Source organism: Symphalangus syndactylus, chromosome 9 (assembly GCF_028878055.3).
Source record: "Symphalangus syndactylus isolate Jambi chromosome 9, NHGRI_mSymSyn1-v2.1_pri, whole genome shotgun sequence".
NCBI classification, from domain to species: domain Eukaryota; kingdom Metazoa; phylum Chordata; class Mammalia; order Primates; family Hylobatidae; genus Symphalangus; species Symphalangus syndactylus.
This window is the reverse complement of record NC_072431.2, coordinates 140084378-140110370: the sequence shown is the minus strand read 5'-3', so window position 1 is coordinate 140110370 and position 25993 is coordinate 140084378. Positions and strand designations below refer to the sequence as shown.

Genomic DNA, 25993 nt, shown 5'->3' with positions numbered 1-25993 from the left:
ACTCCCCAGCTGTGAAGGATTTTAGACAAGGCAGCAACATGTCTTTTAAAAAATCACTCTGGGAGTGAGAAGCAGGGAGTCAAGAGAGTTGTTCAGTCATCTATCTAGGTGAGAGATAATGGAATTCTAGCTAGAGATCTCTACAGTGGAGAATGAACATTACGGGATGTGAGATAAATTAGTGGGGAAGAATTAAACAGCGAAGCGACTAATTGAACATAAAGATAAAGATAAACCAGTGGGAAGGATTAAGTTTGGTTCCCAGACTGGTAGAATGACAGAGCCATTCATACAGATATGGAATGTGAGAAATGAAGGCCAGAGGGGTAAGAGAATGAGTTCATATTTGGAAATTATTGAGATCGTAGCACTGGTATGCTAGTGGAGTTATCCCATAGAATCTATTCAAAATTCAGAGAGGAAAAAAAAGAACTCTGAGTTGGAGATAAAGTACAGGAAATCAACATATGAATGTTAAGTGAAAGAGGAGGAGGGAAGGACTAAGGACCGTTCCCTGAGGAAAATCCAGGCAAGGCATAAGAAGACATGCTGATGAAGTACCCAGGTGTCCACCTTCACAGTGAAAGAATCATGAAGCCATAATGCATCTAGATAAACAGATATTGGTGTAGTCTTCAGGGGTATGCTAAGGCCATTGGAAGCAGGATTGCCTATGCATGAGCCATATGCTCATCATTAGACCAGTGGCTTCTCAGTAGCCAGAGTAGGCTCTAGCTTTAATGAATGAAGAACATAATTTTGTTTCTAATATAAAGTCATGGCTGGGTGCAGTGGCTCACACCAGTAATCCCAGCACTTTGGGAGGCTGAGGTGGGCGGATCACCTGAGATCAGAAGTTCGAGACCAGCCTGGCCAACATGGTGAAACCCCCATCTCTACTAAAAATACAAAAACTAGCCAGGTGTGGTGGCGGGCACCTGTAATCCCAGCTACTCGGGAGGCTGAGGCAGAAGAATTGCTTGAACTCAGGAGGTGGATGTTGTAGCAAGCTGAGATCATGCCATTGCACTGTAGCCTGGGTGAAAGAGTGAGACTCTGTCTCAAAATAAATAAATAAATAAAAATAAAAACAAAGTTAGAGAGATTAAATGTAGTTGAGGGATGGCATGAACATAGATAGGCATAGCAATCATCATCCCTTGAGGAAACTATTCTTAAATATTTTCTGAAATGTGCTAGTATTTATATATTTGATTTTATCTAACCTCAGGTATGTATGTTTTCAGATTTTGATTTTGGGGGGAACACTGCTATACTGGGTGAAACTCATTAATAATACACAAGTCCAACCACTTCAATTGTATTGAGGTTTCATTATGTTTCCTAAAAGAGAGGATAAGAATGCATAAGCCAGAGAATTGAATGAAGCCTTTGCTAGAGACTTATTTTGCAGCCATCTTCAACAATTCTTTGGTCCTCGTGGATGGGAATGTTTATCTAAGTACTTGTGTAATATGCGGTCCCACAGAGTCCAAGCACCTGGAAAATCTAATTAGCCTGGTCTTGATTGACTGTGCACAGGATAATGCCACAGTCCTCAGTCTGCTCTTCGTCTCCTACAGCGTGCTTACTGATACGAAAATGAAGACACAGCAAGAGTTTCCATGAGCAGCTGCCAGACAGGCTTCTTGTGCTATCTTGTCCGTACAGAACAATTGCCCATAAATAAGGGGGTCTGTCCACCAATCAGGGGCTGGGAAGTAGGCTGCACCCAAGGAGAAATCACAGCAGCAGGTTGTATGACTATAACGCAGTTATATCATTAGAGGCAGCATTTTTCAGCCCTTGCTGGGGACAGCCCACCAGCAAACTGCATTGCATAGTTAAGAACTACAGTGAAAACATCAGGAAGAGGAAATTTAAGACTTGTTTTGTTTTGTTTTACTATCATTTAGCAAAATGTTGCTGCCACATTTGGCACTGACCTTGAAAGTTCACAAAATCCATCCTATAAAATGGTCTAAACTACCTTTTGTGGGAGTGAGAAGAATGTGATTCGGACATTGATTAGCAAATCCAAGCAGATGTGCTACTATCACGAAGCTAATAAAGCTTAAGTTTCCTGGCCCCTTGCTAGCATGAGCACCTTCAAAGACCTTGTATTCAAAATTTTGTGGTTTTCAGTTTGCATTCTGTATCTTAAAGAGGTCCCCAGGAATTGCAAAAACTTTAGTCCCATCAAATCTGGATCAGCCCGTGGACTTCAGCCATAAGTTGTCCTGTGGCCGAGCCCCCTAATTGTTCCATAGGATCTATTCTCTTTCATTAATTGAATGATCTAACCACCCACCCCACTCCAAGTTTTAGAAAGGCATGTCTGCCCATGTCTGTCTACATTTCTCAGCCTTTTTAGAGGCTAGGTGGGGCATGTGACCAGGACAAATTTGAGACATGGTTTTGCTCTGTTTCCCAGGCTAGAGTGCAGTGGCACAATCTCAGCTCACTGCAGTCTCAACCTCCTGGGCCCAAGTGATCCTCCTATCTCAGCCTTTTCAGAAGCTAGGGTTGCAGGTGTGCACCACCAGACCTGGCCATTTTTTTTTTTTTTTTGTAGAGATGGGGGTCTCACTTTGTTGCCCAGGCTTGTCTTGAACTCCTGGCTTCAAGGCATCCTCCTGTCTCAACCTCTCAAAATGCTGGAATTACAGGCATGAGCCACTGCACCCGGCCACCAAGACATTTTTGTCAGATGAGAGCAGAAGTAATATGAGCAATTGCTGGGTTTTCCCTTTTGCAAGAGTGTGCTCTCCTTTTTTATTTCCCCTCTTTCTTTTGGCTGACAAAAGGCATGAGCTTGGAGCCACGTTGGACCCAGAGACAGAAGCCATGTTCATGATATACTTCCCTCTGCAATATTACTTGAGAGAGATACAAGCTCATGTTTACTTAAGCCTCTGTACTTTGGGGGCCTTTTTTTGACAACAGCTCAGCCTGTGCTCTTCTCTCCCATTGGATTCACTGGGTCAAGGTTTACTTCAGAGGCAATGTGAAACTGAGAGAGCTGGCAGAGTACGCCTGAGTCAAAGCCTTTGGAGGGTATTGAAGAGTCAGGAGCTGGAGAGACAGATATGTAAGTAGTTAGGAAGAGAATCATGATAAAGATCCCCTCTTAGTCTCCTTTAATTGATAGCATTGTCATGAAGACAGCAATCCAGACTGAGAAAGAAATAGAAAATTTAGTTGAGATACAATGCAGGTTTTTCTGGCTGTCTCAGCTTTGTCTCTTCAAATATACAAGTGTTCAGAAATAGAATCATGATAAAGAGGGAATTCTGTACGGGCGTGGTGGCTCACACCTGTAATCCCAGCACTTTGGAAGGCTGAGGTGGGTGGATCACTTGAGGTCAGGAGTTCGAGGCCAGCCTGGCCAACATGTTGAAACTCCATCTCTACTAAAAATACAAAAATCAGCTGGGAATGGTGGTGTGCACCTGTAGTCTCAGCTACTTGGGAGGCTGAGGCAAAAGAATCGCTTGAACTCAGGAGGCAGAGGTTGTAGTGAGCCAAGATCATGCTGCTATACTCCAGCCTGGGCTATGGGAGTGAAACCTTGTCTCAAAAAATAAATAAAAAATAAATAAAGAGAGGATTCAGTCAGGTAACTGGTGGGCTCAGGATCAGAAGGGGGGCAAGAGAGATGGATCCCGGCGCATTGCGTGTTGGTGCCCACGGCTTCACAGTGGGTATATTGGGCTGTGGAGTGAAGAAGAGTCCATGAGGGAAGCCATGGAAACCATCAGGCTTTGTGTCTCCTGACCTGCACCCCCAGCCTCAGCTGATGGAACCGAGGATGAGTGCTGCTCCTGTGCTATGGCCTAAAGGCTAGCCAGTCCTGCACCATTCCTCCCACCAGTATGTTCTACTCTGATAGGATTGACTATCCTGCTCATACCCTTTCTCATATGAAGTTTGAATGAGAGAGCTAGAAAGAGAGAGTGAAGAGTGGGCAGTGTGAGTAGAAACCAAAAGACACGAAGGAAGAAGACAGTAAGAAAACAATAAGACAAACTGACCCGTCAAAAGAAGCAAGGAGAAGGGTCAGGAGAGGAAGCAGGTGGATGGAGGAACTGAGTCAGGACCGCAGCTCACTTGCTTTTGAGATTCCAGAACTTTGGCTGCAGGCTTAAAGCCACTGCTGTACCCTCCACTTCATTAGTTCTTCGTGAGATTCTCTGGCTTTGCAGCTTCTGAGAAGGTGCCTTTCTTTCTTTTTTGCCATGGGTAGCCTTCAAATAAACCCCTTTAACTGAGATGAACTGTGCTGATTTGAAGAGTCAAAGCCGAGATAATCAGAAAAACCTGCATTTTATCTCCTCCAAATTTTCTATTTCTTTCTCAATCTGGATTCACTGACTTCATGACAGTGCTATCAATTAAAGGAGAAGAAAAGGGAAGCCAGAGATATTTTTGGGACATGAAGGTCTGATGTTGAAGTAGAAAAAGTCAGGAAAGTGATGGAGTGTGTCCTTCGCTGCACATAATTTGTCCAGATGAACCTCGTAGCAGAATGACAAGATGTCATTTTTCATGTTTGCAGCAGATACAAATTTAGAAGAGTTTATGTGTATTTAGTCTCACTGCTGGAAGAGCTGTTAGAACATGACATGCTATTCTGGTTCCCTCCTGTGAATTCCTACTATGTTAGAGGGAGGGGAAGAGGTTTTACATTGTGTTCCTAAGACATCTACTTTAAGGAGCTATTTTTCTGAAAAGGAAAGATGATAGCTTCAATAATACCTGGCAGGCATCTGCAGAGCTCACAGCCATTTTTACGTTATCAGATTTGTCCTTCAACTCCTTGGAGAGAAAAATGAGTGAGCAGAAGCAGCGTTCTGTCAATTTTAGAAAATGAGGCTCTCTAGAATTCCTGCCTGATCTCCCACTTTTCTGCTCAGCCCATCCTCATCTCCAGCTCCATGCACCGCTTTCACATCCCTGTTTGCGCTCTGGGGCTACACGCCTCTTCACCTCCATCGCCGAGTATGAAAATCCACTCCTCCGTCAGCCAAGACTTGACTTAAATTCCAGGTCCTTTTTGAATTGGGGTGGCTGGAGGCTCTTTCTCTAGCTACAGAATAGCATTGCCACGTACCAGATATGGCTTGGGAAGACATCTGAAGACATATATATGTTCCCAACCAGGTGTTGGGCACCTAGGGCAGGGGTCAGCAAGCTATGGCCTAGGGGCCCAATCTGACGTACTCCCGATTTTTATCAATGAATACAAAACTCATTTGGATGAAGGAACATCTATTGGTATATAGCCACACCTATTTGTTTACATCTATAGCTGCTTTCATGCTTCAGTGGCACATTTGGGTACTTGTCTGCACACCTAAATTACATACTTTCTTATCTTTTAAACAATTTTGCTAATCCTTGACATAGAGGAAAGTGACCATGCCCAATCTAGCCTCTGATACAGTGAAGACACTCTGAAAATTCTTACGGAGGAAAGGGAGAAAAAAAGAAGGAAGGAAGGAGGCTCAAGGAGATAAAATGAATTACCCTCAAATCACATTTTGCACAATGAAATATTAGTAAGAACAGGATTCAAATCAGAACACACTTAGGATTGGCTATTTCCAGTAAGCAGGCAGGTGGAGGAGGGAGAATTAAAGGGATTGGAATAAAAGGCATTGTTCTAGTTCACTATTGCTGAGTTATCAACTACTTGCAAATGTAACAACCATTCTATTGTATCTCATGATTTTTGGGTTAGACATTTGGGGGACGGGGTTTGACTGGGTGACCCTTCAGTCCCATGTAGTGTCAATGGAGATGACTTGGTGGTATTCAGCTGGCAGACAGGCTGGTTTTAAAGGTCCGGTTGAGCTGTAGTATATGCCCAGTGCCTTGGTGGGTATGGTCGTAAGGCTGGGCTCAGCTGCGGTGTCTGGCTTCAGGATGGTCAGACTTCTTACGTGAAGGTTCAGGGCTCCAGGAACAAGCAGTCCAACAAATAGGCAAAAGCTACATCACCTTTTTATGATCTAACTCCAGAAGTCACATAAAGACACTTCCACCCTACTCTACTGGTTGAAGTAGTCACGAGCCTGCTTAGATTCAAGGGGAGGGAACATAACCCCCAACTCTTAATGAGGAAACATCAAATAATTTGTGGCCATGCTTAAACCACCCCAGGGGAAAGAAGATGAAATTGTTGGGGGCAAGTAACCAACATTTACTAAAAGTTTTTAGTAGTTATTTCACTACAACCTTCTGAAAAAAGTATTATTATTCTCATTTGACACCTTAGAAAATACATTGAAGATTAAATGACTTAATTAACTTACACAAAATGACTGAGCTGGTGAGTTATGGAGCTGTGATTCCAACTCAGGTGTAGCTCCAACTCTGGAACTTTTTCTATTATATCATGACGTCTATCACAGAGAAATGAAGAAGAGTCAAGCATAGTAGACAGGGCAGTGATAAGGTTAAAAGGAAAAGCCCATGTCTTTGCCTTCCAGACCTTGGGAAATAATTGTTGGTGGCAGCAGGTGCCTGAGTGTCTTTTTGCAAAGACAGAATGTCCGGGTATAACAACAACAACAACACTTGCTGAAACCCCAGTCTGCAAAGTGCCAGACTGATTGCTTCTCCAATTCCTAGTCAGCTATGCCAGGCAGTCTCTGACCTGAGTCACCACACCTTTGACCACTCAAAAGGGTGATGCTGATAAACTACTCAACTATCTCCTATGCAATAGGTGACTCTCACTTCTTTGTCTTCAAACCGATCCTCTCACACGGGCAAGCTCCAGGCCCCAACTTCAAACTCCCTATAGGCCACATCCACTTCGATGTTCCCGAAGCTCAGACTCAACATGTCGGGACACACAGCGTCATTTTCTCAAAGCACACTTTTGCTCCTCCTGCCCTCCTTGGTCTCCAGACCTGTGAACCCTCACCAATTGCTCCCTAACCTCCTCCTGAGGTGCAAGACAATATAGTCTGGTAGATTAGCACATGGGCTTTCATACTGTGCTGCCCGGGTTTGAGTTCCTGTTGGCCTTAGTTATATGACTTCAGGCAAGTTATTCTATCTCGTTGAACGTCTGTTTGAGATGATAGACTGAGATGGCAACAATAATGGTACCTCCTCAGAGCATTTTTAGAACTGAGCTAATATTTTGAAGTGTTTAAAATAGCTTGTGGCACATACTAGGCACTCAGTAAACATTAGCTATCATAATGCTCAACTGGTTTCCAAGTACTAGTAGTTTTTTTTATATATTTAGGGTTGTTTTTCTTACTACCGTGACTATCTTAGCCCAACTCCTCATGACCTTATCCCCACGTAGTTGTGATTACTTTACAGGAGAGGAGACGCATGCCCTCACTTCTTCTCCATCAATCTGTGTTGCACATAGCTAGCTGAAACATCTTCTCCATTTATTGGCTTCCTCTGTACTAGGCAATACACCAAGCATTTTAGAGATATTATCTACAACCTTCGCAACACCTCACTGAGCTGAGGACTCTATTATTCCTCCTATGACAGATAAGGACACTGGCCTCAGAGAAAATAACTTGTCCAGGGTCACACAGCTAGTAAGTGGCAGAGTCAAGATAAGAAACTTGTTGATGTTCTCTTATCACTCCATACTTCACTCTTCTGTGACATCAGACTTCAATATTCAATATACCATCTCCCTGCTTAGGAACTGAAGTAAATAAATAAATAAGCAAATAAATCAATGACTTCAGGGAAGGAGAGCTAGAAACCTTCAAAAGTTTTTTATTATATATAGGATTTCATTTACCCTAGTATTTAAACACAGGACAATTTAGCCCCAAATTAATTTTCTAATTTAGGGCCTAATTTCTAATTGGGACTTCTCAGCCCAAACTCTCTATTCTAGTCTGTCTAACCTACTCATCACTCTACCACAGACCACAGTCCATTCCTGTCTCTGAGTCCTGGTGACATTCACCTAGCTGGATTGCTCTTCCCCCACTACTGCACATCCATCTAGCCAAATTATACCCAGGTCACGCCTCAAACCCCACTTCCTCCATGGGCCAAAATAACAGATGCTGGTGAGGGTGTGTGGAAAAAAGAACTCTCATACATTGTTGATAGGAATGTAAATTAGTACAACCATTACAGAGAACCATATACAGATTTCTCAAAAAAAAAAATAAAACCTGAAAATAGAACTACCATATGATTCAGCAATCCCACTACTGAGTATTTATGCAAAGGAAAAGAAATCAGTATACCAAAGGGATACGTGCACCCCCATGTAATCAACTTGTATCCATCAGTGGATGAATGAATACAGAAAACGTGGTTTATTTATAAAATGGAATACTATTTGTCCAAAGAAAGAATGAAATCATGTCATTTACAGCAACATAGATGGAACTGTAGGTCATTATATCAAGTTAAATAAGCCAGACACAGAAATAAATATTGCATGTACTCACTTATATGTGGGAGCTTAAAATGTGGATCTCATGGAGGGGGAAAATCAAATGGTGGTGACAAGAGACTGGGAAGGATTTAGGTGTGTGGGTGAAGACAGATTGAATAATGGGTACAAACACACAGTTATACAGAAGGAACAAGCAGTAATATTCAATTATAGAGTAAGGTGACTACAGTTAACAACAATGTATTACAGCTAGAAGTGAGAACTTGAAATGTTCTCAACACATAGAAATGGTAAATGTTTATGGTGATGGATCTCCTAAACATCCTGAAACAGAATTACACATTCTACGCACGTGACACAATGTCACATGTACCCCATAAATATGTACAAAACCCAAACCAAGAAACAAAAAAATAATCACAAAGGGCCTGAGATTTCATAATAGCTACTTGCAAGCTAACAATTTAGCCAGCCAAGTTTCATGGATGCTGGTAGAAGGCATAGAACTCCTGGGTCGGAGACAAAGGACAGTTTTTAACTCACAGCAATGGTAGTAGCCAGAGTAGCAGCATTTTTGGGCCAGTTCTTCAAGTCCTGATGCCCCTGGGGTAATGTGGAGAGGAACAAGTGACACCAGCACACACAGTAAACTGCACTATAAGGAGAGGAATAGAGAGAACTTAGGACAGCCTCATCTTTTATAATGGATAGTAAACATGCTTCCCTTTTACTATCTCTAACCTCCAATGCTTGATACTTCCTAGAAAGACATTACCTCTCTCTCTCAATGTGTTTACTACACAAAAATCCTTGAAAAGTTAGCCAAGAACAAAGGTAGTCCATGCCCCCGCTCACAAGATATATGGAAACAAGAATCCCATGAAGAATGGTCTTTTGACACTGACAACCCAGGATACATTGATATTGCCTTCCTCTGTGTTTCTAAAACAGTATTTGTCTAGCTTGAGTGATGTGCAAAGCACTTCTGAGAAAACAAATTCTCATGGGCCCCCTAGGGTTCTCTTAAGCACTTATATTGTAATGTTATTTAAGCACAAGTAAGCCTAGGTGTATTCTCGTTGTGCTCGTAGCTCTTACATACTAGAAAAAAGGGCAAAGAGTATAAACACAAACCAAAACAAGAAAAGCAATCAATTTCATATTTACAATATTAAACTATTGTTACAGAAATTATTGCTTGGCTAAAACTAAATTGTCGATGTAGGCTTTAGTACTAAAAAGAAAACAAGTCCATATCTACATTTATCCTGCTCTTGTTTTTTTATTTCAACGATACCAGTGTGAATAATGCCTATTTGCAAAATATTTTGTACAAAACAGTATTAATAACAATAAGCTTTTGTTTGCTAATTCAGGGTTATTATACCTTATAGTTAACCTAAGTTAAAAAACAATTTTAAAATAAACAAAGAAAAAAAGAAAAGAAAAAAGAAAACAAAACAAAAAAGCAATTCTAATGTTACACTGCTTTATAGACTGAAAAGTTACATTCTCTTAAAATTTCTTAGCTTTACTGAATTACCAAATGTTTACTAAATGTGTTTGTCTAGTTATTGGCGGCATCAGTATATCTGGGTTTTTTTTTTCCTTGCAGATGTCAAAAACAAATTTCTAGTTTTATTAAAGGGTTGATAATAAGAATACCGACAGAATCCTGTACATATCAGAAATAGAATTTTACGAATAATTTGATCTTCAGTCAAGTTTTCTTTCCACCGCAGTCACTTTGACTTTACCTAGGATATTTAAACTCCTGTGAAAGCTTTGCTCATCCAGAGGAGTCCCATGTCCTTTGGCCATTCGTTGGCTGTAGCACCTCATTTACACTTCGCATCCACTAGAACAGTCGCAGCCATATGTTACTGCTTGACCACAGTATGTTAGTGTAAACGACAGCAAATCTAAAAGTCTCAAGTTACTGAATAACATGAGAGACTAAAATATTACTCTAGAAATAGGTTTTGTGATGGCAAATCATCACCAGACAGGACTTTGATATGAGGACAGAGGCAGGCACAGCCTTCTTCCTGACAATTTGACATTGGAACATAGCTATCCGTAATTAATAGTGCTCAGACACTAAAAGTCAATAAAGGTCAATATTTCTAATTTGTGGAAATTGTTTAACAATTATACATACATAAATGTCATATGCAGAACATACTTAAATCACTTTTTGATTATCCTAATCAGAAAAAAAATAACATTAGAAAATTTTTGTTGAGAATTGAGGATCCCCAAGAGTCTGTCCGAAAGCCTGCAGGAGTTCATGGACAAAGTCTGAGAAACCTGTTGCCAGGAAGCATCTTTGCCAGTGGTATGTGCCACGGGTCTTTTCATATCTTACTTCCTTCCTAGCTATTTTCAATCTCAAGATTTTATTGCTTTTCTGTCTCTTAGAGCTGACCTCCAACTCTTCAGACAACAAACACACTGACCTTTTTCTCTCCCCTCTGAGTCACTTCCCGCAGCTTTCTCAGCCTAACGCAGTCCTCTTCCTCATGAGTGGCCATTCTCTCGGCATCTACCCAGGAGGCTTGACAATGGCGACTGTTTTCTTCAACTGGAGAGACACTTAGGCACAAAGACATCAAGGGCTTTGCCTGAATTCACTCCTCGGGCCAGGGATCAGGCCCACCTCTTCACCTCCTTTTACATATTTACTCCGATACGCGGGTCCCTGCAGTCACGATTACACACAGCGAGCACCAGACCCTGCAAAAAGATAGCACCAATGAGGTGGGTCACAGTTCCTGCTACAACAACTTTTGTTGTTGTTGTTGTTGTTGTTTATTGAGATCAGTTGAGATCAGTGGTTTTTAAACACTTTTTTTTTTTTAACAACTGTGGTAAAATGCACATAACTTAAATCTACCATCTTAACCATTTTGAAGTATGTAGCTCGTTGGCTTTAAGTCCATTCACTTTCCTGTACAACGGTCACCACCATCCATTTCCAAAACTCTTTTCTTTTTATTTGCTTTTTTTTTTTTTTTGAGACAGTGTCTTACTCTGTCTCCCAGGCTGGAGTGCAGTGGCGTGATCACGGCTCACTGCAGCCTCAACCTCCTGGGCTTAAGAGATTCTCCCAACTCAGCCTCCCAAGCAGCTGGGACCACAGTCACCTGCCACCACGCCTGGTTAATTTTTAAAATTATTACTACTATCTGTAGAGATGGGGTCTCTCTATATTGTCCAGGCTGGTCTCAAACTCCTAGGCTCAAGCGATCTTCCCCGCCTTGGCCTCCCGAAGTGCTGGGATTACAGATGTGAGCCACTGCGTCCGGTCCAGAACTCTTTTCATCTTGGAAAACTAAAACCCGCACCTGGTAAACAACAACTTTCCATCCTTTCTCCCCCAAGTCCCTGACAAACACCATTCTACTTTCTCTCACCATGAATTTGTCTACCCTAGGCACCTCATAAAAGTGGAATCACATATTTGTCTTTTAGGAACTGGCCCTTCCCCTTTGATATAAAATACAATGCACGCACAAACATCAGATTAGCCTGACACCATGCTGGCCTTGGGAAAGGCCCTTGCTGTTCTGCACTCCCACACACAGGGCTGTTCTCTCTGCATACCTCTTCCCCCCACCTCCTGTCATTCAGACTTGTCAGTTCGTTGAAAGTTGACTCCATTCCTTTGGCCTCCCATATTGAGAGTGATTGGATTAGACCTGGAAGAAATAGCTGCTCTCACTGTGGAATAATGAGCAGTGGTTCTTACCCCTTTTTTTTGGGTTTGGCTAAGAGTTTTTTGAGGATCTAATGAAAGCTGTGTGCCCTCTTTCAGAAAATGGCACAGACATGCATACTTTCCCATTTAGCTTCAGGGGCTTGTATACCCTGATTTGATTTGGGTTCCCTCAAAAAGCAGACGTGAGGTAAAGGATTTGGGAACAAGTCATTCATCTGGGAGGCAATCCCAGGGAACATGACGAGGCCTGACACAGGAAAGGGAGGAAAGCCAATGAAAGGTGTGCTCATCAGCGGGTACCACTGTGGACAACAGAGGCCCACTGGCTCTGGGGACCCTCCAAGACAACGTGCAGAACATACCTCAGAATCGTCCCACTGAGGGGTGAAGAAGCTAGGTGCTTATTCACCAACTCGCATCTTTTATTGGCTGGAGGTCATAGTGTTAACTCTCAGGCCATTCCAGCCTGCTCTGACCTTGGGCAGGTGTGCTCCTGCAGCCGCACAAAGCCCTCAGCAACCAGGAAGGCTGGCTGGTTTATGGAATTACTCATTGAAGCTGAAGGTAACCTCTGGGTGGGCCGAGGAGATGGAGGAGTGGGGGTGGGGGGACATGAACAGTGTTTGCTGTGGCTTCCTAAAAGCTAATCCATACACCCAGGTTAAGAGCCTTTGGAATAGGCTTACTAACATCCTTCTAGCTATAGTAGCCTGTTGTTCAGTTTTCGCAGTGGACAACTTGCTTGTACTCTCAGGCCTAATTCTTCCAGCAGATATTTAAGGGAGTCCTCTTCAAGCAGCCTGTGGCAGGCATCCTTGCTGAGACTGCACCAGCCACATAGCTAAATATAGCCCCATCTGTGGGTCTGATGGAGCTATCATTATTTACTCTACATGTTCATTCTGACAGCAGTGAGTGACAAGGCCCAGCTCAGTGGACTCATGTGTTTAATTCTGTAGTTTATGAGAATAAAGCACACAGTGGGAACCTGCAAAAAGTTTAAATGGAAATGGCCTGGCTGCCACCTCAGATTGTATTCTCTGTTGTTCATTTCCCTGCCATATAATTAAAGCCCACAGAGAAGGCAATTTCATTAAGCAATAAACCACCACCAACATGGGGACCTTAATGATAAAATGCAATTTACAAAAACAACAACACCCAACCATGAGCATCAGGACTTTTTGATGGTGGCTTTCCTGATTGTCACATTGTGGGGTGTGGAAGCAGAGTAGAAACAATTAGGATCTGGAATCTTGGCTTCTGTTTAGGGTTAAATTGTGTCTCTCCAAAAATTGTGACCTGTGAGTATAACACTTTTTAGAAATATAGTCATTCCTTGGTATCCACGGGGGATTGGTTCCAGAATCCCTGTGGATACCAAAATCCATGGATGCTCAAGTCCCTTATATAAAATGGCAGTGTTTGCCTCTAATGTATGTGCATCCTCCCGTATACATTAGATCATCTCTAAATTACCATAATACCGAATACAAAGTAAATGCTATGCAAGTAGTTTTACACTGTATCGTTTAGGGAATAATAATAAGAAAAAAGTATGTGCATGTTCAGTAGAGATGCAACTCTCCTTTCTTTTTTCCAACTATTTTCGATCTGTAGTTAGTTGAATCCAAGAATGCAGAACCCACGGATATGGAGAACCAACTGTAGAGTCTTTACAGATGACCAAGTTAAGATGAGGTCCTTAGGGTGGGTCTTAATCCACTAAGCCTGTGCCCTTATAAAAAGGAAATTTGGACATACAGATAGGAATGCAGAGAGGGAAGACAGTGTGAAAACCCAGGGAGAAGACGGCCTGAGAACAGACTGTCCCGCACAGCCCCCAGAAGGAACCACTCATCTGACACCTTGATCTTGGGCTTCTAACCTCCAGATCTGTGAGACAATACATTTCTGTTTTTGATGCCACCTAGTTTGTGGTACTTTGTGACAGCAGCCCCAGGAAACTAACACAAACTTTGAATAAGGGAACGTGCTGCAGTCCAAGCTTAGGGAGAGTGACGGGGTGGCGAGAGAGCATGAAGAACATCATAACGGGAAAGACACAGCAGGAAGTGAGGCTGGGAGTCTGAACCATCACGGCACATGCCACTGAGTCACCAGGAATCAGGGACAAGAGTCAAGAGAGTTAAGACCAGGTATAGACAATTGGAGAAGAACTCACTCTCCATGAATAGGCCTGTTCTCTCCTCCCTTTCTCTTTTGTTGGGAATTCCCTCTACCTTCCTCCACAACTTTGAGGAACTAGCCCATTGAAGAAGTCCATGTCCCTTTCCCTCTTGCTGGGACTGCATTGAGGGGCCTCCTATGTACCCACAACACCTGCACCTTATCCCATCAGAGTGTTTATCTCTCTGCATTGTAATGGCCTCCCTGGAGTTCTCCTTATCGGCTGTAACCTCTCTGAGCACAAGTGCCAGGTCTTTTCCATTATGTATCCCCAACACAGGGGAAGAAAATGCTTGTTGAAGAAACGAACGAATGGTGGAGGAGACATAAAAAGCATGGACTTGATATTAAGATAAAAATTAGCTTGCATCTTGGGGACATTTATGTATTTCCTGAGCTTGAAGTGATTGTAGGAAGTGGCTTCCTAGGTCAGATGTTGGTCAGCAGAAGCAGCAGTTGGGAAGGGTTTGCGGCTGGTTGAGGTTGGCAACACTGTAACTAAAGCCATGTAGCATGCATTCATTCATCCGTTCATGCACAAGCGTGCTTCCAGTGCTGTAGTGTCCCAGGCACTGAGCTGGGTGCCAAGGATACAAAGACGGGAGACTAAAATTCCTTGAGGGCTTTACAGATTGGTGGTGGAAAAAACACATGTAAACAAGAAAGGGCAAAGGACATATTTTCAAAGATGTTTGCTGGATCATTGTTTATACTATAAAAAGTTGGGGACAACCTCAGGGCCTATTTGTGGGGAATTCTGACTATAGGAGAAACATGACCGTATATTCTGGTTGATAATTTAGAATATATCTTACAACCGGGTAGTTATTATCCTGGCCCTGAAAACTGTTGCCGCAGAAAAGTGTTGCCGCATAGCTGACACAGTAACTGTGCCTTAAAAGGCCATCCCTCCATTCTGTCAGGCCGGCAGCTTCAGGAACCTGGTAAGACCAGTGAATTCAATGAGCCCAACCCTATCACCACACTTGATTTGCTGCAAAATGAGTTCTTTGGTCAGAGACAATCCTGTGTACGGTACTATGACAATGAATGAGGCATTTTGTAAGTCCAGGAGTACTGGTTTTGGTAGAATTGTGGATAAAAAACGTAAATCTATAGCTGCTACTCCCGCCATGATGGAAGGGGTCCAGAGTAACCAACCTCCTGGCAGGGGAATTGCTGCACCCCAAGGGGATGGCGCTGCATGGGGGCTCAGTATTGGTCTCCACTATTGGCAGACTTGCTGAATGTAAGTCCATGTTGTTGAGCCCATGGGTAACCTCCATCCCTGCCTCCATGGTGTCACGACTGATGACCCCATTGAGCAGACAGGAGTTATTGGAGGAGAAAGCTGATTGACACAGAATAGGGTGCCTTGTTCACCTGGTTATTGAGATCTTCCTCTGTTGAGGTTGCTTTGTACTTATTCAGAGAAATCTATCCACATAATCCTTTTCCAGGTCTCCTTGTCAACAGTCTTCCAAATGTGTTCCTTCCAAGTCTGTGGCCATTTAACTACTTCCCATGAGTCAGTGAGTCATACCACTGATTATCATGAGGCATACTCCCGATTATCAATTCTTCCAGAAAAGGATAAGCAAACAGATACATTGCTCGATAGGATTTCCCTTTGCCTCTATCCTTAAGGGCTTTGAGAAAAGGTGTCATGCTCACCTAGCTGCCCACTTTCAAGTAATGCTAGCATATTGGGCAGGATGGTCTGTAAACCAGGCCTAAATAATTCTTCTTCAGTCATTCAGTTGTAGGGAAAATACCATGAGAATGTGGATGCAGGTTGGTAAAGAAGAAGTGAGCAGCAAGAGTAGAAGCCATCCTGAGCCACTTGTTTAGACAACTTACTTCTGCCTTCAGGATGGGCCTGAGTCTCTTCCACTCAATGAAGTGCTGTTTTGCATGCTCAGTGTTGTGATGCAGTGGGTCAGATAGTACTCAATGAATGATGGGCAACTCAAGTCCCATGTCCATTTGGTGGCCCATGATCAAACGGGCAGTCTATACTAGGGCTCAATTGCAAGCCAGAAACCATTTCCCAAAAGGAGAATAGTTGCTGAAAGGGGATTGTATACGTACTCCAACATCCTGAAGATATGCACCATGATTCACCTAAAGGAGCATTTCCAAAGGCTCCAGACAGCATCCATATTGGCCACAGACTCTTTAAGCACTAATAGATTTACTGGGTCATATGGCCCAAGTGGCAGAGCAGCTTGAACGGCAGCCTGGACGTCCATCAGAACTGACAACCTTTCAATTATTTGATGAATGGGTTAGAGCACTCCCAAATAAGGTATATGTGGCCTCCAAAATTCAAAGATGCCCACTAGCCATTATGCCTGTTTCTTCGTGGTAGGGGGACCCAGTGCGGCCACTTGTCCTTCACTTTGGAAAGATTATCTTGACGTGGCCTAGACGACTAGATTCCTAAGCATTTCACCTAGGCGGCAGGCCCTTGAGTTTTTGCCAGATGTATCCCACTCTCTGGCATGAATGTGTCTTGATGTGCTGTCTAGGGTAATGGCTATTTCCTACTTCGCAGGTCCAAGGAGCATGATGCCATAATGTAGAGGCCCAGCGTCACATTCTGTGGATTGAAGATGCAATACAAAATCCAGACTGGATTTTGACAGAGGACTGGAGAGTTCATAGAATCTTGAGGCAGGCAGTGAAGGTGCACGGCTGAGACTTGCCAGCTGAAAGCAAAGGGCTTTTGATGGTCTTTACTAAGACGTATATGGAAAAGCATTCACTGGGGCACTTGTCATCCTGGAACCCATGTAAAGCGTGGGTTGTGAAACCTGCTGAATCTGAAAGACTCCACAGATTTCCCATGTTGTATGCCTTGTTACTATTTCCATCGGTGATGTGGAATGTCAGCTGATCTCCTTTGATTCCTTTTTCTCAGCACAGCTTCGTTAACTCCTTTGTATCAAAATGAAAATCAGGAATATTAGAAGCATTTGACTTCTAAAAACAAGTTACACAACGGGTACTTTGCGGCAGGGAATGGTGTGAATCTATGGATTATGTTGCATAGTGGAATGTGGAACAGCAAAACATGCCAAGGTTATAATGAAATTCAGATATTCACTTTGGATACTTCCCTAGGAAAATTCTGTCTAAAAACAAACAATCACTCATATATAGAATCACACATTCTCGTTGACCTCCATTGCACTTTGGAACTGTATGAAAAGATACAAAGATGAATGTGGTGTCCCTTTCCTGAGGTGTTCACTGTCCAGATGCGAATGCAAGATTAAATTAGCTGGAACGAGTTCCCCAGGCTGCTAGTTAAGAGGAGATTTTTGATGAAGGACTTTTAAATGGGCACATCAAATACTTGCTGGGGAGAATATCACTCCCCAATAAAAGGGACATCGAATAATAGAATAGCTGGCCCGGAAGAGACTTTAGAGGCCATGCAGTGCAAGCCCCTTATTTGACAGATGAGGAAAATGAGACTTCTTGTGTGGAAGTGATAGGACCACAATCGCACAGCTAGAAATTTAAGAGTTTCAGTGAAGTTTAATATCCTGGCCCTTCCTTTCTCAAACTATATAATCGAAATGAGGAAGTTGCTTGACTTCCCAGTGCCTCAGTTTCCTCATCTGTAAAATGAGGTAAAATGAGGATAATGGCAGTACCTACTCACAGAGTGGTTGCAAATATCGCTCTAAAGGGGATATTTAATGCCAAGCATGGAGCGCAGCACTACATAGCAAACAATAAAAGTGCTATGTTATTAGTTGTAGTAGCAGGACAGGCTTCTGATTCTCACCCCAGTGTGATTGCTAATAGGCTACCTTTAAAACGGCTTTTGTCAGAATAGAAGGTTCTAACTTGTCTCCAAGGGGATTAGATTTCTAACAATGACCTTGTCAGGTGGTCTCTCATCACCTCTAACAAACAATGATCTTTAAAGTATAATGGCAACAGCTTTACTTTCACCTCCCAAATCTTGGGCAATGTCACTCTTGGCTGATGTTAACACAGAATCATTACAGAGAGGGCATTCTGGGAAACAGATTTCTCAGTTGACAATAGGACGTCACAGTGGGCCCCTTCCAACATAAACTCCATGTCAGTCCTTCTTCCTGTTGAAAATAAGTGACAAGATGTGCCATTTTATTGTATCCCTACATACTACTAGCATCACATGATGTATTAGCTAGTGAAATTTTTTGTTGGTAATGTGGTGGCTTGCCTCGTTTAGAGGCTCAAAAAACCATTCCTAGACACCCAGAACACTCATCAGCTTCTTCAGAAGGCAATGTAGCCATTTGAAATCTCTTTGAGGTTTCAGCTGGCAACACAGAACAACTTGTATCATTAAAAGGGATCTGAAATATGCAGTGCTAAATTGCAATGTATAATAATACATTTCTTCTCTTTGAATCCTCTGTTTTAAGAGAAAATATGCCTGAAGGATTAGAAAACAGCTCTCTCAAGAAATTTCTCAACATGTTTATTTTTAATTTTTAAAATTTAATTTTTATAATTGCACATGTTCACAGGGTATAGTGATATTTTGATACATGTAATGTATAGTGATCAGAGCAGGCTAATTAATAATTCATCATCTCAAACATTTATCATTTTTTTTTTGTCTTGGGAACAAAGACAAAAAAAATGATGTCCTTCTTCTAGTTATTTGAAATGATATGTTATTGGTCAGGCACAGTGGCTCATGCCTGTAATCCCAGAACTTTGGGAAACCGAGGTGGACGGATCACCTGAGAACAGGAGCTCGAGACCAGCCTAGCCAACGTGGTGAACCCCTGCCTCTACCAAAAACTACAAAAAATTAGCTGGGTGTGGTGGCACATGCCTGTAATCTCAGCTGCTTGGGAGGCTGAGGCATGAGAATCGCTTGAGCCCGGGAGACAGAGGTTGCAGTGAGCCAAGATCACACCAATGCACTCCAGCCTGGGTGACAGAGTAACATTCTGTCTCAAAACAAAAATAAAAAACATTTTAAAAATGAAATGATATATTACTGTTAACTATAGTCATCCTATAGCACTATGGAACACTAAAACGTATTCCTCCTATCTAACTATAATTTTGTATTCTTGAAAAAGTCTGTCCCTGTCTCTCCCTTCCCCTATGCTTCCAAGTTTCTGGCATGCTCTGTTCTACTTTTTACTTTTATGAAATCAACTTTTTTTTTTAGCTTCTACATATGAGTGAGAACATGTGGTGTTTAACTTTCTGTTCCTGGCTTATTTCACTTAACATAATGTCCTTCAATTCCATCCACGTTGCCATGAATAACAGGATTTCATTATTTTTTATGGCTGAATAGTATTCCATTGTGTATATACACCACATTTTCTTTATCCATTCAGCTGGTGCTGGACACCTAGGTTGATTCCATATCTTGGCTATCGATTGATTAGTGCTGCAGTGAACATGGGGCTGCAAATGTCTCTTTGATCTACTGACTTCCTTCTCTTTGGATAAATGTCCAGTACTGGGATTGCTGAATGGTATGGTAGTTCTATTTGTAGTTTTTTGAGGAACCTCCACACTGTTCTTGATAATGGCTGTACTAGTTTACATTCCCACCAACAGTGTAGAAGAGTCCTCTTTTGTCCACAACCTTGCCAGCATTTGCTATTTTTTGTCTTTTTGATAACAGCCATCCTAACTGGGATAAGATGATACCTCATTGTAGTTTTGATTTGAATTTCCCTGACGAAATGAACAAATGTTCATTTGTTCCTGTATATATGTTCAAATGTCCCTGAATATATGAACAAATGTTGAGCATTTATTCATACATTTGTTGGCCATTTGTATATCTTCTTTTGAGAAATGTCTGTTTAGATCATTTGTCCATTTTTAAATCATATTTTTTCTATTGAGATATCTAAATTGCTTGTGTATTCTGAATATAAACCCCCTGTAAGATAAGTAGTTTGCTAATATTTTGTCTTATTCTGTAGGTTGTCTTTTCACTCTGTTGACTGGGCAGAAGTTTTGTAGTTTGACATAATCCTACTGGTTTATTTTTGCTTTTGTTGCCTGTGCTTTTGAGATCTTACTCCTAAAATCTTTTTTTTCTTTTTTCTTTTTTTTTTGAGATGGAGTCTTGCTCTGTCGCCCAGACTGGAGTGCAGTGGTGCGATCTTGGCTCCCTGCAACCTCCACCTCCCGGGTTCAAGTGATTCTCCTCCCTCAGCCTCCTGAGCAGCTGGGACTACAGGCACCCACCACCATGCCCAGCTAATTTTTGTATTTTTAGTAGAGACAGGGTTTCACCATGTTGACCAGGATGGTCTTGATCTATTGACCTCGTGATCTGCCCATCTTGGCCTTCCAAAGTGCTGGGATTACAGGTGTGAGCCACAGCGCCCGACCCATAAAATCTTTTCTCAGATAAATGTCCTGAAATGTTTCTCCCATGTTTTCTTCTAGTAGTTTTATAGTTTTGGGTCTTACATTTATGTCTTTGATCCATTTTCTGACATATTTATTTTAAGGTCAAATAAAGTGGTGTGTTCTCTTTTAGTGATTCTCAAGAGAAGATACTCAGTAAGAATTAGGTCAGCCCCAGACAGAGATTTATTTTTAAGTAGTTCTTAGTGTGATAATATCTTAGGTAGCATAGATGCATTCAAGTCTTTCTTAGATGCCATTTTCCAATACACCGGATGGTAAAAAGAGTTTCTTTAAGTCTAAAGAAACTTGATAGAAATCTCTGCCACTTACTAGCTTTGGGACTTTGAAGAGGCTAACAAAGCAAAACCACCTTGGTTTTCCACATCTTTCCCTGGATGGATCGCTTCTTCTCATCCTTTCCTAGGGCATGTATATATTGCCAACTTTCTGTGACAAATTAATTTATATTAATGTATAAATGACATAGTAGGCAAGTTTTGACCTTTAAGAAAAGAATAGCTTCTCATTTGCTTCTTCTCTTGCCCCTTTCATTCTACTCCAAGGAGAGATTGTGGTAACTTGCTTTGATCAGCTTCCCCAACAATGACTGGGTGAAATTCCAGGACTGGTCAGAACCCTGAATGGGTTCCAGGGCAGTGCATGGACTGGTGTGTGTCTCTCTTTACTAATTTCCTCCTGGCTGGAAAGGTAAAACTGTAGTGGGCTGCTTGGGATTGCATCAGTCATGTCTTTTTGTCTCCTCCTTAATGTTCTTTCTTCTATTGCAGCAAGCAGGCCTGAGAGGGTTGTGTGGAGGGTCAGGTGGGGAGTAGGGAGACAGCTCTAAGCATTCCCAGATTCCCTTCCATCTGTCATCGGAGATGGGTGGCTTTTAACTGGGATGCTAGGCTCTGAATTTCATATTTAGACACCAGGCATGGAGGTGCATGCCTGTAGCCCCAGCTACTCAGGGGGCTCAGGTAGGAGGATCACCGGAGCCCAGGCGATTGAGGCTGCAGTGAGCTGTGATCAGCCACTGCTCTCCATTCTGAGCAAGAGTGAGACTCTCAAAAAAGAAATATATATATGCATATATATATTTCCTTTGGTGTTGTCAGTTTTCTTTAATTTGGCCATTCTAGCAAATGTGTAGTCTTTCCTTTTTAATTTATATATATATATATTTATAATTTCTGTCTAAATTATATATATAAATCATATATATTTATAAAGATATTTTTATATATTTATATAACATTTTATATATATATATAAAGTGGTATATTTATTACAACTGGTGAACCTACATTGATACATCATTATCACCCAACATGCATAGTTTACATTAGGGAGCCACTTCTGGCACTGTATATTCTGTGAGTTTGAGCAGATTTATAATGATGCATTTCTACCATTATAGTCTCATACAGAGTAATTTCACCGCCCTAAAATCCAGTGCTCTGTTTATTCATTCCTCCCTCCCCTGAACCTCCGTCAACCACTGATCTTTTACTATTCACATAGTTTCATCTTTTACAGAATGTCACATAGTTGGATTCATACAGTATGTATCCTTTGTAGATTGGCTTCTTTCACTCAGTAATATGCAGGAAAGATTTCTACATGTCTCTTCATGGCTTGATGGCTCATTTCTTTTCAGCTCCCAGAAATATTACATTGTCTGTATGTATCACAGTTTATTAGTCCATTCACCTCCTGAAGGACATCTTGGCTGCTTCTGAGTTTTGGCAATGATAAATGAAGCTGCTATAGACATCTATGTGCAGGTTTTTGTGTAAGATGTAAGTCTTCAACTCCTTTGGGCAAATTCCAAGAAGCAACGGCCAAACTGTCTTCCAACATAGCTGTACCATTTTGCATCCCCACCAGCAGCGAATGGGGGTTCCTGTGGCTCCACATCCTCACCAGCATTTGGTGTTGTCAGTGTTCCGGAATTTGGCCATTCTAGCAGATATGTAGTTTTTCCCTTTTAATTTTTTAAAGATCAATATTGACACTCCCTTTAAAATGGAGGCTGTGTGTGTCTATCTCTGATTTCATATTGACCATTCTTCAATTAGATAAAGGAATAATATTTTTCCAGCCCATTCTCCTCTGTTTGAATGTCGTATGAAAAGAAAGTAAAAGTTACCGAAGCAAATTCAAGAAATTGAGAAGAAACAGAATTATTCTTCCTCAGAGAAGAAAGTTAAGTCAGCTTTGAGAACAATTTGGGTGGCCTGCATTGTCTGGAAGCATTTACGTAAGTTTGCATTTGCCTGTTACAATATTTGGTAGAACTCGCTATTAAAATCATTTCGACCTGGTGGTAGTTCTTCACTTTCTCCTCTGTTTTCTCCTCTTCCTTCTTCCTTTTTGGGGTGGTAGAATAGAGTTTTATATAATCATAGATTCAGTGTCTTTAATGATTATAGATTCCTTTGGTTTTCCATTTCTTCCTGACTCAATTATGCAAAATTGTATTTTCCTTGGAAACTGTTCCTTTGTATAAATGCTCAAATTTATTTGTATAAAGTCCATGTGATTCTTTTATTATTTTGATATCTGCTTTATCTTAGTTTATCTTCCCTGTTTCATCTTATTTATTTGTACTGTCTCCTTTTTAATTTTTAAAAAATTTTCCCCTAATGTATCTATTTTACTAAACAAAATATTTGATTTGGTTGACTTTCTCTATTGTGTTTAACAGGAAGAAAAACTTATTTTCCACTCCTATGATTCATGTGTGAATTGATTTCCCTAAATAATCCAGATTTCTTTCCCTATTTCTTACTCCTCTGCATGAAGGTTAACTTGAGTGTCTGTTGTTGGGTGACAGCCATTGGTCCTCACTTCTTGGATGGGTTGATGTAAACCATCAAAAATTCTAAGCATGGAGAATTAGATTTCTTTTCACCTTCCAGTCCAGCTCAAGATAACAATCCTGGGTGTGTGTGTCTGCATCTCTCCTGTATGTAGTTCCAAGTTCTACAAACTAGAGGATGGGCAGGGAGTATTTGTAGATCTGTTTGGCTCTTGCTCTTAGTTACACCCTCTAACATAATTTATCATTAATAAAAGTGATAATTTGGTCTTCAGATCTGTGACTGTTGATCTTACAGTGGATTCAGAGTTTAAGAGACAACAAGGAAGTTATCTGGCTCTCTTACACTCCAACAATATTTGTGGTTTTAATTTTATTAATTTGTGCTGTTTTTGTACTGTGTAGTCCCTTTTTGTTCTTTCTTTAGATTACTTGATGTTCCTTTCAGCTGCTTTTACTTATATTACTGTTCCAATGAGTTTTAAATTTGATTATTTAATTCTAAATAATTATAACTTCCATTACAATTTCTTTTCCTGAATTAATTACAGATCTGCGTTTGGAAGATTTTTTAAAATTTTATTTCTTAACAATAGCATATTATGAGGATGTGCTTTTTGATGACCATAAAAAACCCTACAACTCTAAAAGGATAAAGTACTTTACAAGAGATGAGCATTTAAGGAAAGATGAAGAAAACAACTGAAATATCTGCCTGTTAACGTATCACCCTAGAATAACTTAAAGAGGCAATACCACTATCTTTCTAAGTCTGAATTTCCCCCTTTAAGTCTTATAACTTCTGCCCTATGTATATGATTACTTTCATATTCTTTAAATGGTATTTTCCTATCATGATATTCCTAATGTAATATTTTTACATTATTTTTAATCATTCTAATGTCTTAAACAAGACAACAAATTATGCTCAACTGAGATATTTTAAGAATTCCTTGTGTGTACACATGTGCATTTCAATGTAACCAGCATACATCAATATGTTTTTTGTTTTTTTTGTTTTTTTGTTTTTTTTAAACTATGGGGCCGGGCACGGTGGCTCACAACTGTAATCTTAGTATTTTGGGAAGCTAAGGTGGGTGGATCACTTGAGGTCAGGAATTTGAGACCAGCCTGGCCAACATGGTGAAACCCTGTCTCTGCTAAAAACACAAAAATTACCCAGGCGTGGTGGCAGGCATCTGCAGTCCCAGCTACTCAGGAGGCTGAGGCAGGAGAATCTCTTGAATCTGGGAGATGAAGATTGCAGTGAGCCAAGATTGCACCACTGCACTCCAGCCTGGACAACAGAGCAAGTCTCTGTCTTTAAATACATAAATAACATTTAAAAAAATAAAATAAACTATGGTAGGAACGGCCTTTATTGGCTGCAGCAGGAAGTGCCAGAGGGGATACAGCGTCTGCAGACTAGATTGATGCCTTCCAAAAAAAGGACATACCTCCAGTTAATAATAATACCTTAATATTGTTAAATATCCTGTCTGTGTTTACATCTAATTGTATGCTTTTAACACTTTCAATTAGGAACCAAATACAATCTATTCATTGCAATTAGTTCATAGGTCTTCTAAATTTCTTTCCATCTATAAATCCCTCTTCCACGGTTTTTTCCTTAAAATTTTTTGTTGAAGAATCTGATTCATTCTTTTAAATTCCCCACAATCTGGATTTTGCTGGCTGCATCCCTGTGATATTAACTGTTTTCCCTTGCCTTTTTATTTCCGGTAAGCCGATAGTTAATCTAGAGCCTTCAGTTTATATTTCATTTTGTTTTGTGTTTTGCACGACTCCTCCACAGCTGGTGATGTGTGTTGATATAAGGAAGTATATAATGTCTGATTGTCTCTCTTTTTGTCATATTAGCAGCTATGGATGACCACTGTCTAGGTCCATTATTTCCTAAAGGCATGTGAAATGATGACATTCTACCGTTCCTTCTTCAGCTATTAGCTAAACACTTGTGTAAGTTGTTTCGCAAATATTTTTGTTTACTCTGAGTTGCAGTTCATACAGTAATGTTAGGATAAATTATGGATTATTTTTCTTTTTTTATACCAGAACTCAAAACAATATAGTTGCTCTATATGTCTATCATAACTTGGCATCCTCCAAGGTGATCACAGAGGCTCTATGCAGTATCAATATGAAGTCATGGGTTTTATACATTTGATTTTTTTTTTTTTTTTTTTTCTGAGACAGAGTCTCGCTCTGTCGCCCAGGCTGGAGTGCAGTGGTGCAATCTCGCTCACTGCAAGCTCCGCCTCCCGGGTTCACGCCATTCTCCCGCCTCAGCCTCCCGAGTAGCTGGGACTACAGGCGCCCGCCACCACACCCGGCTAATTTTTTGTATTTTTTAGTAGAGACGGGATTTCACCGTGTTAGCCAGGATGGTCTCGATCTCCTGACCTCGTGATCCACCCGCCTCAGCCTC

General features: G+C 41.2%; 1 long non-coding RNA gene across 1 annotated transcript in view; it reads right to left on the bottom strand.

Moving 5' to 3' along the window:
* LOC129490471 (uncharacterized) overlaps positions 1-9055 on the bottom strand; it is a 34344-nt gene extending 25289 nt beyond the window's left edge. Inside the window, exon 1 of the long non-coding RNA XR_008660261.2 lies at positions 8948-9055. This is a non-coding gene — a long non-coding RNA (uncharacterized lncRNA). The remainder of the gene's footprint in view (positions 1-8947) is intronic.
* Positions 9056-25993: the final 16938 nt, after the last annotated feature.